The sequence below is a fragment of the Eleutherodactylus coqui genome, chromosome 1, assembly GCF_035609145.1.
Source record: "Eleutherodactylus coqui strain aEleCoq1 chromosome 1, aEleCoq1.hap1, whole genome shotgun sequence".
Lineage (NCBI taxonomy): Eukaryota > Metazoa > Chordata > Amphibia > Anura > Eleutherodactylidae > Eleutherodactylus > Eleutherodactylus coqui.
The window spans coordinates 254,326,754-254,342,939 of record NC_089837.1 but is presented as its reverse complement, the minus strand read 5'-3'; positions in this window follow the sequence as shown (position 1 = coordinate 254,342,939).

Below are 16,186 nucleotides of genomic sequence, written 5' to 3'. Positions count from 1 at the left end.
TAAATTTTTTCTGCGGGTTGGGTACAGTTACAACAATACCAAAATTCTTATATTTGTTTTAGGTTTTTACACTTTTCTGCAATAAAAAGCCTTTTATTTGGAAATCTTTTTTTCTCTATAGCTGCATTCAAAGTCCTGTAACTTTTTAATTTTTCTATGTATGGAGCTCTATAATGGCTTATTTTTTGCGAGACGAGCTGTAATTTTTATTGGTACCTTTTTAGGGAATGTACAGCTTTTTTGATCACTTTTATTGCATTTTTTGTGAGGCAAAATGCAAAAAATTAGCATTTTGCCTCTGTTTTTTAGCGTTTTTTTTAACGCTTTTTGTTGTACAAAATAAAAAGCATGTTCAAGTTTTTGTACACGTTGTTACTGATGCGTCAATACCCAATATGTGGGGTTTTAATTTTTTTTACCTTTTTTTATGCTAATATTAGAAAGCATTAAAAAGGGTTTTTTTACATTTTTTTTTTACATTTTTCTTTTTTTTACATTTTTCTTTTCTTTTTTTACACAATTTGAGTCCCTCTGAGGGACTTGCAGCACTGTGCCTATGATCGCTGTGATAAGGCATGGCAGAGCTACTGCTCTGCCATGCCTTATCGCTTATACAGCGATCATAGGCATAGGCAATACAGGACGCCAGTGTCTGGCATCCTGTTGCCATGGTGACAGGCCGGGCTCTCGCGATGACCGATACGTCCTGGGAGGGAAGGGGTAAAAGGCCTTTTCTATAAACTAATCTTAACACACTCTAAGACTCACCTACAAGCATATGTTAATAAAAGCGTTCCAATGGAATTCAGTTTCCCGTTGGTCTATTAAGATTGCCACTATAGAAACAGTATATAAAGTTCCTATGTGATGGTACTTGGTCACAAGTCACCTACCCGATACAGAGTTAACCTATCATGCCACATGCTTCCTTACTTGCCCTTTAATAGGGATGTGTTGCATACCTGGTAGTTTAGTCCTAGGCTCAACAGGTTTTGGAGCTGACCTTTTGGCCTACCCCTGAAGTGGCTTTGTTTCATATTGAATCTCCTTCCCTTATGCATATTCAGATTACTTGCATTTGTTCTTTTAGTCACAAAACAGACAATTGCATTTTTTTTTCTACAGCACTTCTCTTCACTATGGCTTAATCACATGCTGTACATACATGCTCATTTCTTATGGGCCATAGTTGGCCCTAAGGTTACTTAATTGTTTTACATAATTCCAAGTCAAATTTTTTGACTACAATACCCAAAGAGGTTATCAAAATTAGGATTATTTAGTTTAGAAAAAAGAAAGCTGAGGAGAAACCTAATAACTATGTGTAAATATATCAGGGGACAATACAGAGATCTCTCCCATGATCTGTTTATACCCAGGACTGTGAATGTAACAAGGGGGCATCCGCTGCATCTAGAGGAAAGAAGGTTTCTACATCGGCACAGCAGGGGGTTCTTTATTATAAGAGCAGTGAGACTATGGAACTCTCTGCCTGAGGACGTGGTGATGACAAATTCAATAAAAGAGTTCAAAAGGGGCCTCAACACCTTTCTTGAGCGATACAATATTATATGTTATAATCATTAATAACTTGAGAAGGGTTGTTGATCCAGGAATTATTCCAATTGCCAGATTGGTGTCAGGAAGGATTTTTTTCCTTTAAATGGAGAAAACCGTCTTCTATCTCATTGTGGTTTTTGTGCCTTTCTCTTGATCAACATTGGGGAGTAATAGGCTGAACTATATGGACATATGTTTTTTTTTCAGCCTTACATACTTTGATATGTACATTAAAAGCAATTTTTGAGCAAATGTGATAATTTATACTATGATGTAATAATAATGATCTTTATTTGTGTAGCCCCAACCTATTCCGCAGCACTTAAGCACATAAGCATGTAAGCAATGATCTGTAAATGCTGCCACTAGTATGACCATGGGATTCTGTGATATGCTGCTTTTGTACTGGTACATTTTTATATAATGATTCTTGAGAAAACAAGTCTTATTTACATAAACTACTGACTGACACAGGACATCATACTATATCATAGAAAAATAATGTATTATTATATCTACTACACTTGTAAGCCATCCAACATACAATGCATTTCAAACTCATCACTCTCATACATAAACTTCTTCACAGTGCTGCACTGACCTATATCTACTCCATCATTTCTGTCTACCATCCTAACCATGCTTTCTGTACTGCTAATGATCATAGACTAACTTAATTCCTTAATTAGAACCTTCTACTCCTGTTCACAAGATGTTTCCCAAGCTGCATCAGTTCTCTGGAATGTGCTACCCTGGACAATCAGGTTAATAGCCAATGTCCACAATTTTACAAAAATACATCTTTTTAGGGAGGCCTATCATATTTCTTAATCTAACGCTTTTCCGTTTACTCTGCTTCTTTTGTTCCAAGGGTGAAACCTGTTCTTGTTCAATAGTGAGGGATATATTCCACACTAAGCGTATGCAGAAGTATCAGGTTTTCGCTGTAGGGAACATTCCTGGATGTTACCTCAGGAGTGGTTTCAGTACAATGACAGCTTGCCCAAGTGGGTCAAAAGTATGCTACCAACAGATCAGGTTAGGCGAAAGTCAGATAACAGGCTGTGGTCAGGATAGGCAGAGTCTGTGCAATCTGGTAAATATGCAGGAGGTCAGGATGGACTGCGTTCAGATAAGATGTGGTCAGTAAACTTGCAGAGGTCTGAACAGGCAGAATTTGGAACAGCTGAATATTCAGGCAAGGGGTCAAAACCAGAAAACAAGCAGAATACATAAACCCTTTCGCTGGCTGCAGAGCAGGTGAGAAGACAGAGAATGTTGGCAGCCAGTGGCAGAAGGGAGCAAGAGGTGTCGCTAATCACGACCAGCAGCCATCACATGATATTTTGTTTCTCATAAAATTGGTTGTGTGGATGGCAGGGTTAGTTAATTGCTGAAGGCCACTGGGCTAATATTGGACGAGGTTGAATTGTACATCAACATTTTCTGTTTTCTATGTGAGGAATTTTAAATGTGTGGAAAAACCTTACTAGTGACTGACATACTAATTAAGAGTGTTTGCCAAAACAAGCTGTAGTTCAATAGGGGGAGAATGCTGAAAACTAACATCATGGTTATTGCCTTGAAAAATCTAGTGTTTTCAGCTGTGGATACACGGACTGTGTTTGCATGGTCTTTTCATGCTTATTCACGGTTGTTTTAAAATTCCTAATACCTGTGCTGCTTTTATCCTGGGAGTTTTTCTAGATCAGCAAACATTCCAAACCTTTCTCACATCATTTTACAGAAAGATTACACTAATGAAAAGCAAGTCTAAGCCAATAAGTACCAGGCCAAGATCTTGTATAATACACTTTTTGTTACACTAAGGTCACATTTATATGAGATACCCACAATAATCTATTAAATGGATGCAAAATAAGCCATTAACATGTCCTTTGAAGACAGACCTGGCTCCCACATGTTTTCACTGGCCCCCATACCAGAATTCCACGGCGTTACACTCTGCCCCCCTAGCCCATCCACCCTCTACCCCCCTAAAAATGTTATGGTAATCTGAGTGTTTTAGTCAAGGTGAGAAAAAAAATCAAATGATATATAACAAAGTTATTTTATTAGATAAGTGTTCATGGAATACAAACTACAAAGTGAGTGTTCCAAAAGTAGTGCAAAGCTTTTTGAGAGCTTTCATTTGAGCAAATTGATTTATGATATCTGAAAAATCAACAGTTTTTGCAAATTCATTTTTTATGGCCAGTAATGCTAACTTTTCAGCCTTTCTTGCAATGTGGAGCTCCTCTGCCATGTTTTTAACGTACATGCAAGTCTGCTGAAGGAGCTTTCTGCAGATGCCACTGTGACTAGTATGGTGCACAAGAGCCAGACAGAAATTTACAAATATCCCTTGTAAATTAAAATTGTAAATAGCTTGAAGTAGACACAGTGGGTCCTTTTCTTCATTAAAAACTGTTTTATAAATACTCTATATGTGTACAATCCCTTTGAATAAATCCTCAGTCAAATCCTTCTTAAAGCTCTGTACTAGGCTTTTTACTCTATTTTTCATTTCTTCGTTTTCAATATACATAAGGTTCAAGATCGGGCCAAACAAGTCTTGTTTTTATGTCACTAATTATAAGGTCTATATCAGAAAACATAACTGAAATCTTAAATCTACTGTTCAGAGAAGTCTGGCCAGAAGTGGTCTTCATGGAAGAATTGCGGCCAAAAAGCCATACCTTCCACAAGGCCAAGCAAATAAACTATGCACGATAAAATAAGAACTGGGGAAAAAGAAAAATGGCAGCCGGTGCTCTGGACTGATAAGCCAAAATTGAAAATATTTGGCTTTGACAGAAGACATTTGCTTGCTAAAGGGCAAAAGAGCAGTACAATAATGAATGTCCGCAGGCAACAATAAAACATAGTGGGGGTTCCTTGCAAGTTTAGGGCTGCATTTCAGCAAATGGAGTTGGCAATTTGGTCAGGATTAATAATGTCTTGAATGCTGAGAAATACAGGCAGAAACTTATCCATTTTGCAGTATGCAGTACTGTATGCAGGGAGGCATGTGATTGAGACCAAATATGTTCTAAAGCAGGACAATGATCCTAAAAATACCAACAATGTAATTAAGGACTATCTTCAGTGTAAAGAACAACTAGGGGTCCTGGAAGTGATGATATGGCCCCCACAGTGCTCTGATCTCAACATCATCCAGTTTGAGTGGGATTACATGAAGAGACAGAAGGATTTGAGCAAGCCTATGAAGCAGATGGGTTTTGTGTAAACAACAGTGGTGACAGAAAGGCAAATATTTTTACAAAGAAAAAAAGCTTAAAGGGGTTGTCCCGAGGCAGCAAGTGGGTCTGTACACTTCTGCATGGCCATAATAATGCACTTTGTAATGTACATTGTGCATTAATTATGAGCCATGCAGAAGTTATAAAAAGTTTTATACTTACCTGTTCCGTTGCTGGCGTCCTCGTCTCCATGGTGCCGACTAATTTTCGCCCTCCGATGGCCAAATTAGCCGCGCTTGCGCAGTCCGGGTCTTCTGCAGTCTTCTATGGGGCTCCGTGTAGCTCCGTGTAGCTCCGCCCCGTCACGTGCCGATTCCAGCCAATCAGGAGGCTGGAATCGGCAGTGGACCGCACAGAAGAGCTGCGGTCCACGGAGGAAGAGGCCATCTTCAGCGGTGAGTAGAGAAGTCACCGGAGCGCGGGGATTCAGGTAAGCGCTCCGGTGAGCTTTCTTTACCTCCCTGCATCGGGGTTGTCTCGCGCCGAACGGGGGGGGGGGTTGAAAAAAAAAAAAACCCGTTTCGGCGCGGGACAACCCCTTTAAAGTTTGGGTTTTCTATCCATTGGAGGGAACACATTACTTCAATATTTCATTAAACATCACACAGCATTAAAATAAAGATGCAAACTGATAATATGACATGTATGTCATTAGAACAAGGCACTTTGAACATGGCGTGCAACTCTCATCTGTGTCACTCGACATACCATATTTTCAGAACTCTGCAGCAAAACACGAATCTCACAGACTCAATGAACCGTAGGTGTAACAGTCACTTTCTGTGACACATAGCGATGCTTCTCCAAGAACAGGTGCCTTCTCACCTGTTATAATAAAACAGAATAACAGATGTATCAGACCAGGCCGCAACAAGTCACCTGATTACTAAATACTGGCCATTACTGACTCTGCTAACTTTAGCCTAGGCCTTTACCACCCCATTGGGGTTGTGTCTTTCCAAACAAGGAGTAAAAGAACGTCTTAGACGTAAATTTCTTCTTCGGCTTCATCAAACCTCACTGCTACACTTTCAGCGACAGGTGACCTGTTGCGCCCTTACATACATAATACTGTGGGATGTACAGGTGATTGTCAGGTGAACTTGTACAGGTTAGCATTTATTTGCATTCACCTGGAACATGATGGAACATGAAAGTCCTTAGCACTGTCTATTGTGCATGTGCCGGCATAGGGATTTTATGTCAGCATTGTGGTAATCAGCTGTTTATCTCTACATGTACAACAGAGCCCAGCATATCGAGCACTTCACATTGCACATGCACTGATTTATGTGTAACAACAGATTGCTGAGTATTACACAATAAGCATGTGTTTGCGCTTGTGGCATAATAGTTTCCAGTGTGCTAGGGTCCATGTACTGCACATGAACTGATTTTGATATCAATCTTAGGATGGCCTCACACGAGTGTATGTGCAAATACAATGTGCATGTTTGTAACACAATAGAGTTTAGCATCCTATCATTCATATATTTCATATGTGCTGTTATTGACACTTGTCATGGGAATTGGGTTGCACTATGCATACATCAGCCTTTCTCTTTTCTGTGTGCCCTAATAATTATTTGTGAGGTTCTGCAATAGTTCGCATCTTGTAATGATAGGGTAAGTGTTACTGCACATGTAATTTCTACTGCTGTTTCATTTGTTATATCCTTTGGATACTTTTAATTATATTAAGAGCTTGTTATTGGATAATCCCTTTGTGTGCCTATAAACTGCCTGCTTGCTGGATAGAGAAGATTGCCGGTCAAGCACACATAATGGAGAGGACACGTCCTCTTATGCGCCAATATGCAGCTGAAGGCTCATTTGTATGGGGAGGCAGCATTTCAGTGAACATAAGGGTAAAAAGTATAGATTTGTACTAAGTGTTCTTTATAGTATTCATTCATTATTTTAGTTTATGGGAGTGGTCAGATGACTTTAAACTTTATTCATGTTAAATATAGATGCTAAAATATATCTTTGTTTTACATCTTTTTCAAATTGCAAATCTGGGAATGGAAATTTTTCGACATACTATATTCCTTATTTTCAAAACAAATAGTTGCAGTATAATAATACAGAAACCCAATGTTATTCCCCAAGACAAAAGTACTTCATACTCTAAGTATTCATGAATTATTTACTTTAAAAACACAACAAAATCAACCACTGCTCAATTGTTAAATTCAGTTGTTAAAAAAGGTATATCAGATAACTGACATAGAATCACACAACACACAATAATGAATGCAGACCAGAGCCAGGAGTTTGCTTCACAAGGGGGATATGCATGACAATATAACACTTCCTTCCATACCAAGCAGCTCATTTTATGCTGACAATATTAAGGTGCAGGAGCTTTATGACTATTCGACATTAGGAATGCATAATAAAAAGTCTTCATAAATAACACAAAAAAAGAAAAGGTTAAATGTCACAGTTAACTAAACAATTCACCACATGATATATTCACTACTGGGGAAATATGTTTTATGAGGAATGTCCGAAATTCACAAGTCTCTTTTAGAGGAAATACAAAAAAAAGGTAATTTAAATCACTAAGATACAGAATATGAGAGATGTAGAAGAAGAGAGAGAGGTGAAGCAGAGAAAAAAAAGTTATATTTACTGATCAGCCATAACATTAAAATGTGTTATGACTAGAGATGAGCGAACGCGTTCGTCCGAGCTTGATATTCGTGCGAATATTAGGGTGTTCGGGATGTTCGTTATTCGTAACGAACACCATGCGGTGTTCTGGTTACTTTCACTTCCTTCCCTGAGACGTTAGCGCGCTTTTCTGGCCAATTGAAAGACAGGGAAGGCATTACAACTTCCCCCTGCAACGTTTAAGCCCTATACCACCCCCCTGCTGTGAGTGGCTGGCGAGATCAGGTGTTCGCCTAATATAAAAGTCGGCCCCTCCCGCGGCTCGCCTCAGATGCGGTGTGAGTTAGATGAGGGACAGTGCTGTTTATACCGGAGCTGCTGTAGGGAAAGAATTGGTAGTTAGTGTAGGCTTCAAGACCCCCCAAAGGTCCTTATTAGGGCCACTGATAGCTGTGTGTTGGCTGCTGTTAGCAGTGGGATTTTTTTTTTTCTCAAAATCGCCTCTGCAGACCGTTGCACCTGGCATTAGGGACAGAAGTGCTGCATAGGCAGGGAGAGTGTTAGGAGTGAGTGTAGCCTTCAAGAACCTCAACGGTCCTTTCTAGGGCCATATTTATCCGTGTGCAGTACTGTCCAGGCTGCTGTTAGCTGTGCTGCATTTTTTTTGGGCTTCTCAAAATCGCCTCTGCAGAGCATTCCACCCTCCATTGATACTGCAGGGAAAGAATTGTATAGGCAGGGCCACAACACAGTTATTATTCATAGAATATACGCAGTGCTGCCTTTTGGTGGGAAAAAACTGAAAACAAATCTATTTGTCCAGCCTCTGTCCGTCCTTACGGGCGGTGGAGACGTGTGAGCTGCGTGAAGAACAGTGCTAAATCATACGCACCCAGCTACGCTTTACTGCTGGCTTCGCCATTTGCTTTCCTTAATTGGGAAAAAAAATACCTGCTCTGCCAGAGTTATAATAACTCTGCTACCCTCACGTTCTGTGACACATAAGCAGGGACACAGCACAGTTATTAAACTTCTCATGTTCATAGAATATACGCAGTGCTGCCTTTTGGTGGGAAAAAACTGAAAACAAATCTATTTGTCCAGCCTCTGTCCGTCCTTACGGGCGGTGGAGACGTGTGAGCTGCGTGAAGAACAGTGCTAAATCATACGCACCCAGCTACGCTTTACTGCTGGCTTCGCCATTTGCTTTCCTTAATTGGGAAAAAAAATACCTGCTCTGCCAGAGTTATAATAACTCTGCTACCCTCACGTTCTGTGACACATAAGCAGGGACACAGCACAGTTATTAAACTTCTCATGTTCATAGAATATACGCAGTGCTGCCTTTTGGTGGGAAAAAACTGAAAACAAATCTATTTGTCCAGCCTCTGTCCGTCCTTACGGGCGGTGGAGACGTGTGAGCTGCGTAAAGAACAGTGCTAAATCATACGCACCCAGCTACGCTTTACTGCTGGCTTCGCCATTTGCTTTCCTTAATTGGGAAAAAAAATACCTGCTCTGCCAGAGTTATAATAACTCTGCTACCCTCACGTTCTGTGACACATAAGCAGGGACACAGCACAGTTATTAAACTTCTCATGTTCATAGAATATACGCAGTGCTGCCTTTTGGTGGGAAAAAACTGAAAACAAATCTATTTGTCCAGCCTCTGTCCGTCCTTACGGGCGGTGGAGACGTGTGAGCTGCGTGAAGAACAGTGCTAAATCATACGCACCCAGCTACGCTTTACTGCTGGCTTCGCCATTTGCTTTCCTTAATTTGGAAAAAAAATACCTGCTCTGCCAGAGTTATAATAACTCTGCTACCCTCACGTTCTGTGACACATAAGCAGGGACACAGCACAGTTATTAAACTTCTCATGTTCATAGAATATACGCAGTGCTGCCTTTTGGTGGGAAAAAACTGAAAACAAATCTATTTGTCCAGCCTCTGTCCGTCCTTACGGGCGGTGGAGACGTGTGAGCTGCGTGAAGAACAGTGCTAAATCATACGCACCCAGCTACGCTTTACTGCTGGCTTCGCCATTTGCTTTCCTTAATTGGGAAAAAAAATACCTGCTCTGCCAGAGTTATAATAACTCTGCTACCCTCACGTTCTGTGACACATAAGCAGGGACACAGCACAGTTATTAAACTTAGATAATTCATTCACTAGAGGCAGTGGGGCCTTTCGTTTTCCAAAAAGGGCAAAAATTATATTTGGCCTGCAGTCTTGCGCCAATTTATTTCCTGCCTGTGAAATCAAATCACTGGTAATACAGCATGCTGAGGGGTAGGGGTAGGCCTAGAGGACGTGGACGCGGCCGAGGACGCGGAGGGCCAAGTCAGGGTGTGGGCACAGGCCAAGCTCCTGATCCAGGTGTGTCGCAGCCGACTGCTGCGCGATTAGGAGAGAGGCACGTTTCTGGCGTCCCCACATTCATCGCCCAATTAATGGGTCCACGCGGGAGACGGTTATTAGAAAATGAGCAGTGTGAGCAGGTCCTGTCCTGGATGGCAGAAAGTGCTTCGAGCAACCTATCGTCTACCCGCAGTTCTGCGCCGTCCACTGCTGCCAATCCGAATCCTCTGTCTGCTGCTCCTCCTTCCTCCCAGCCTCCTCACTCCACTACAATAACACCTGCTCAGGAGCGGGAGCACTCCCAGGAACTGTTCTCGGGCCCCTGCTTAGATTGGGCAGCAGCGGTTCCTCTCCCACCAGAGGAGTTTATCGTCACTGATGCCCAACCATTCGAAAGTTCCCGGGGTCCGGGGGAAGAGGCTGGGGACTTCCGCCAACTGTCTCAACAACTTTCTGTGGGTGAGGAGGACGATGACGATCAGACACAGTTGTCTTGCAGTGAGGTAGTAGTAAGGGCAGTAAGTCCCAGGGAGCAGCGCACAGAGGATTCGGAGGAAGAGCAGCAGGACGATGAGGTGACTGACCCCACCTGGTGTGCAACGCTTACTCAGGAGGACAGGTCTTCAGAGGGGGAGTCAAGGGCATCAGCAGGGCAGGTTGCAAGAGGCAGTGCAGTGGCCAGGGGTAGAGGCAGGGCCAGACCGAATAATCCACCAAGTGTTTCCCAAAGCGCCCCCTCGCGCCATGCCACCCTGCGGAGGCCGAGGTGCTCTAAGGTCTGGCAGTTTTTCACAGAGACGCCTGACGACCGACGAACAGTGGTGTGCAACCTTTGTCGCGCAAAGCTCAGCCGGGGAGCCAACACCAACAGCCTCACCACCACCACCATGCGCAGACATATGATGGCCAAGCACCCCGCAAGGTGGGACAAAGGCCGTTCACCGCCTCCGGTTTGCACCCCTGCCTCTCCCCCTGTGCCCCAACCTGCCACTGAGATGCAACCCCCCTCTCAGGACACAGGCACTACCGCCTCATGGCCTGCACCCACACCCTCATCTCCGCTGTCCTCGGCCCCATCCAGCAGTGTAGTTCAGCGCACCGTTCAGCCGTCGCTTGCGCAAGTGTTCGAGCGCAAGCGCAAGTACGCCGCCACGCACCCGCACGCTCAAACGTTAACCGTCCGCATCGCAAAATTCATCAGCCTTGAGATGCTGCCGTATAGGGTTGTGGAAACGGAGTCCTTCAAAAGTATCATGGAGGCGGCGGCCCCGCGCTACTCAGTTCCCAGTCGCCACTACTTTTCCCGATGTGCCGTCCCAGCCCTGCACGACCACGTCTCCCGCAACATTGTGCGCGCCCTCACCAACGCGGTTACTGCCACGGTCCACTTAACTACGGACACGTGGACAAGCACAGGCGGGCAGGGCCACTACATCTCCCTGACGGCACATTGGGTGAATTTAGTGGAGGCTGGGACAGAGTCAGAGCCTGGGACCGCTCACGTCCTACCCACCCCCAGAATTGCGGGCCCCAGCTCGGTGCTGGTATCTGCGGAGGTGTATGCTTCCTCCACTAAAGCACCCTCCTCCTCCTCCTCTGTCTCACAATCAAGATGTGTTAGCAGCAGCATGTCGCCAGCAGTCGGTGTCGCGCGGTGTGGCAGCACAGCGGTGGGCAAGCGTCAGCAGGCCGTGCTGAAACTACTCAGCTTAGGCGATAAGAGGCACACGGCCCACGAACTGCTGCAGGGTCTGACACAGCAGACCGACCGCTGGCTTGCGCCGCTGAGCCTCCAACCGGGCATGGTCGTGTGTGACAACGGCCGTAACCTGGTGGCGGCTCTGCAGCTCGGCAGCCTCACGCACGTGCCATGCCTGGCCCACGTCTTTAATTTGGTGGTTCAGCGCTTTCTGAAAAGCTACCCACGCTTGTCAGACCTGCTCGTAAAGGCGTGCCGGCTCTGCGCACATTTCCGCAAGTCCCACACGGACGCTGCCACCCTGCGCACCCTGCAACATCACTTTAAGCTGCCAGTGCACCGACTGCTGTGCGACGTGCCCTCACGGTGGAACTCTACGCTCCACATGTTGGCCAGGCTCTATGAACAACGGAGAGCTATAGTCGAATACCAACTCCAACATGGGCGGCGCAGTGGGAGTCAGCCTCCTCAATTCCTTTCAGAAGAGTGGGCCTGGTTGGCAGACATCTGCCATGTCCTTGGTAATTTTGAGGAGTCTACCCAGGTGGTGAGCGGCGATGCTACAATCATTAGCGTCACCATTCCTCTGCTATGCATCTTGAGAAATTCCCTGCAAACCATAAAGGCAGCTGCTTTGCGCTCGGAAACGGGGGCGGGGGAAGACAGTATGCCGCTGGATAGTCAGGGCACCCTCCTGTCTATTTCTCAGCGCGTACAGGAGGAGGAGGAGGAGCATGAGGAGGATGAGGAGGAGGGGGAAGAGACAGCTTGGGCCGCTGCTGACGGTACACCGGCTGATTGCCTGTCATCCTTTCAGCGTGTATGGCCTGAGGAGGAGGAGGAGGAGGAGGAGGATCCTGAAAGTGATCTTCCTAGTGAGGACAGCCATGTGTTGCGTACTGGTACCCTGGCACACATGGCTGACTTCATGTTAGGATGCCTTTCTCGTGACCCTCGCGTTGCACGCATTCTGGCCACGACGGATTACTGGGTGTACACACTGCTCGATCCACGGTATAAGGAGAACCTGCCCACTCTGATTCCCGAAGAGGAAAGGGGTTCGAGAGTGTTGCTATACCACAGGACCCTTGCGGACAAGCTGATGGTAAAATTCCCAGCCGACAGCGCTAGTGGCAGAAGGCGCAGTACCGAGGGCAAGGTAGCAGGGGATGTGCGTAGATCGAGCAGCATGTACATCCCAGGCAGTGCAACAGTCTTTAAGGGCCTGGCCAGCTTTATGGCTCCCCACCAAGACTGTGTCACCGCTCCCCAGTCACGGCTGAGTCGGCGGGAGCACTGTAAAAGGATGGTGAGGGAGTACGTAGCGGATCGCACGACCATCCTTGGTGACGCCTCTGCCCCCTACAACTACTGGGTGTCGAAGCTGGACACGTGGCCTGAACTCGCGCTGTATGCCCTGGAGGTGCTTGCTTGTCCTGCGGCTAGCGTCTTGTCGGAAAGGGTGTTTAGTGCGGCTGGGGGAATCATCACAGATAAGCGTAGCCGCTTGTCAACCGACAGTGCCGACAGGCTAACACTCATCAAGATGAACAAAGCCTGGATTTCCCCAGACTTCTCTTCTCCACCAGCGGACAGCAGCGATACGTAAGCAATACGTAGGCTGCACCCGCGGATGGAAGCTACGTTCTCTCTCACCATCCAAAACGGGGACATTTCTGCTTCATCAATCTGTGTCTAATATTCCTCCTCCTCCTCCTCCTGCTCCTCCTCCTGAAACCTCACGTAATCACGCTGAACGGGCAATTTTTCTTAGGGCCACAAGGCTCAGTCAAATAATTTTTCAGAACAATTTTTAAAAGTTTCAATGCGCTTAAAAGCATTGGAACTTTAACTTGAACCAATTTTTCGTTACACTGGGCTGCCTCCAGGCCTAGTTACCACTTAAGCCACATTAACCAAAGCGATTAATGTGTTTCACCTGCCCTCTTGGCTGGCCATGGCCAATTTTTGGGATGTACATTAGTACTGTTGATACAGCAATTTTTGTGGGCCCTCGCCTACAGTGTAATCAAATTAATTTTTAGCCCACCTGCATTACAGCTGACGTAACCTCAGCTGTGTTGGGCAATGCAATGGGATATTTTTGTGTACCGCCGGTGGGTTCCAGGGAGCCACCCATGCTGTAGGTGCACACGGAGTTTTTAATACATCTGTACACTTCTAAAGAACCCCAGTCTGACTGGGGCATGCAGTGTGGGCCGAAGCCCACCTGTATTACGCACAACATTACTACCTCAGCTGTGTTGGGCAATGCAATGGGATATTTCTATGTACCGCCGGTGGCTTCCTGGCACCCACCCAGGCAGTGGGTCCACAGGGAATTATAAATGCATCTGTTTCCACTTATAAAGAAACCCAGTCTGACTGGGGCATGCAGTGTGGGCCGAAACCCACCTGCATTAACCCTTTCCAGTCCACTGTGTGACCTGTGAAGACATTAGGGTTTAAGGCTGTACAGCTCCGTTGTTGGTAGACGTCCGTCGGGGTTCTCTTACTGTATATTGCCAGCCTCTCTGCTGTCGGAGCCTATCCTACGTGTCAGCTCATGCAGTACTGGCTTTAGCCAGCATATAGCGCCGTTGTATAACGGCAGAAAAAGAGTAAGCCCCCTAGGAAAACCATATACAAATTGGATTGGAAAGGGTTAAGCACAACATTACTACCTCAGCTGTGTTGGGCAATGCAATGGGATATTTCTATGTACCGCCGGTGGCTTCCTGGCACCCACCCATGCTGTAGGTGCACACGGAGTTTTTACTACATCTGTACACTTATAAAGAACCCCAGTCAGACTGGGGCATGCAGTGTGGGCCGAAGCCCACCTGCATTAAGCACGACATTACTACCTCAGCTGTGTTGGGCAATGCAATGGGATATTTCTGTGTACCACCGGTGGGTTCCAGGGAGCCACCCATGCTGTGGGTCGACAGGGACTTCACAATAGGGAGTTGTACCTGCCTGTGTCTATGAATTAAAAAGCCCGGTCTGACTGGGGCATGCAGACACCTTGACAGAATGAATAGTGTGTGGCACATAGGTTCCCCATTGCTATGCCCACGTGTGCAGCTCCTGATGGCGGTGGCACAGGATTCTATTTCTCATTGCTTCTGTACAGCATTGTGGGCTATCGCTCCGCCACTTTTAAAGAGGGTCGCTGCCTAGCCGTGCCAACCTCTGCAGTGTGTGCCTGCGGTCCCTCGTCATGGCAGACGCAATTCTAAATAGACATGAGCGTGGTGTGGCATGAGGGCAGCTGAAGGCTGCCCAGGGACACTTTGGTGTGCGCTGTGGGGGGGAGGGGGGGCGGTTGGTCAGCATGTAACCCAGGAGAAGTGTCAGTGGAGTGTCATGCAGGCAGTGATTGTGCTTTGTTGGAGGTAGTGTGGTGCTTAGCAAAGGTATGCCATGCTAATGAGCGCTTTTCAGAAGTAAAAGTTGTTGGGAGGGGGGGGGGCCCACTCTTGCCGCTATTGTGGCTTAATAGTGGGACCTGTGAACTTAGGATGCAGCCCAACATGTAGCCCCTCGCCTGCCCTATCCGTCACTGTGTCATTCCCATCACTTTCCTGAATTGCCCAGATTTTCACACATGAAAACCTTAGCGAGCATCGGCGAAATACAAAAATGTTCTGGTCGCCCATTGACTTCAATGGGGTTCGTTGTTCGAAACGAACCCTCGAGCATCACGGGAAGTTCGTTACGAATAACGAACACCCGAACATTTTGGTGTTCGCTCATCTCTAGTTATGACACATTTGTAACATAGCAGGCATTAACTTTTCCAGATATTTGTATTACAGTAGCTTTTCTGTATGCGCATCAATAGGCCTCAGCCATCCATCACCTTGTTCACGTATTGTCCTTGGACTACATTTGGTTGGTGCTAGCCACTGCATATTTAGGAACACCTCACTAGATCTACTCAGTCATCTAAATATCACAACTTGGCCCTTGTCAAAGTCACTCAGTCATTAGAGGCCTGTGGTGGTGTACAGCTGCAACAGAGACATCGAATCATATGGGGGCGAGTTGGAAGCCTGCCCACCAACCCAGAAATATCATTGTAATCCATGGGGCACAGTAAACTGAAAACAAAAGTGGAAGAGGGGTGAGTTTTGAAAATCACATGGATATCAATAGTTTTAGCATATATGGTGTTTCACATGCAACTTTGATAGTGATATAAACCTTTTTAGGCTTGCCTATTTTCTTGCTTTCAACACATCAACGTCAAGAAAAAACCCTTCACTATTTGCCTCCTACAAGAAATAGGTACTTAGTATCCCAAAAGTTTCGCTCATCGACAATACCAATGAATACATGTTTTATGACTAGAGATGAGCGAACACGTTCGGCTCCGCCCCTTTTTCGCCCGAACACCGAACTTTGCGAACACTTCAGTGTTCGGGCGAAAAAGTTCGGGGGCCGCCGTGGCAGCGCGGGGGGGTGCGGCGGGGAGTGGGGGGGAGAGGGAGAGAGAGAGGGCTCCCCCCTGTTCCCCGCTACTGCCGCCCGCGCCGCCGCGCATCTCCCCGCCCCCCGGCGGCACCCGGACACTTACGCGCGAACACTGCAGTGTTCGGCAAAGCCGGTGTCCGGGTGCGGATGTGTCCGTAACGGACACGTTCGCTCATCCCTATTTATGACGCTTTTATAATGGTTT